Source organism: Poecilia latipinna, unplaced genomic scaffold, assembly GCF_001443285.1.
Source record: "Poecilia latipinna isolate Pla-1442-1.1 unplaced genomic scaffold, P_latipinna-1.0 Scaffold2261, whole genome shotgun sequence".
In the NCBI taxonomy this organism is placed as follows: Eukaryota; Metazoa; Chordata; class Actinopteri; order Cyprinodontiformes; family Poeciliidae; genus Poecilia; species Poecilia latipinna.
The window spans coordinates 74,052-75,099 of NW_015114877.1; positions in this window are offsets into that span (position 1 = coordinate 74,052).

Genomic DNA, 1,048 nt, shown 5'->3' on the forward strand with positions numbered 1-1,048 from the left:
GAAAACTATACATTGTTAAAATAAGCAACAGTTTCAATTCAAAATCCATTTTTGCAGCAAAATTATTGAATAAATAGACAGATGAGCACACCAAGGAAATTTATTTCTACTATAGATTATTCTGCCATCAGATTGGTGCAAAATGCTGCTATAGAAATTCAACTGTCAAGTGTTTCAGGAAACCCTGATCAGTCATGTAGATGAACGTGAAATGCGGTCGCTAACATTAGCGTACGTGTACCGAGGTTTGGTGGCGTGGAAGCCATTTTAAACTTATCTGTGTTGCTGCAACATGTTTAGCATTTATTTGGTATTTTAGGCTTGAATAGCTCCTTTTATAGGCCAACTCCTTTTTGCACAGCTTGCACACAACCGTAGTGCTTTCTGGAGTGCCATCAAATCATTTATTGAAACCAAAATCAACCCCCAGTGGGCCAAGAGAAGCAACTCTGTCATCCATCAGTGTTTGCGGATATCATTAGTGCTTAAGATTTACCAGCAATGCAGAAATAGGAAGGATGTGGCTGGAAACTTAGTGTGAGAAAAAAATTGGATTAATTCCAACAAAATTTTTAAGACACAGGTTTGAGTTGCAGTCTGTTTACATTTTCCCCCCAGGTCTTCTCCCTCTCTTGTTAAAAAAAAAATCAAAATCAAATTTTATTTGTGTAGCACATTTCAGCAGCAAGGCATTTCAAGATACTTTACATAATTAAAAAATAGAAATAAAAACAGCATGCGACATTGAATCATTACCGATTTTAATGTAGATTTTTTGTCTCAAAGTTCCTTAAAAACAATAAAAATATATTTTTGACATTACATCTTGTCTTTTTTTTTAAAATCACTTTCCCCCCTAATTTTCCACATGATTTAGATTCAGACTCATGTGCTGATTTACCCTTAGAAAACATTCTGTCTTTGCTCAGTCAATTCCTGCTAAAGAACCTCATCATCAACAAACCTATAATTAAAGGAACGAATAAAAAAAAAACATTTATCAGGTCCAATGTCCACCTTGCTCCAATAACAGGAAAACATTGCTATA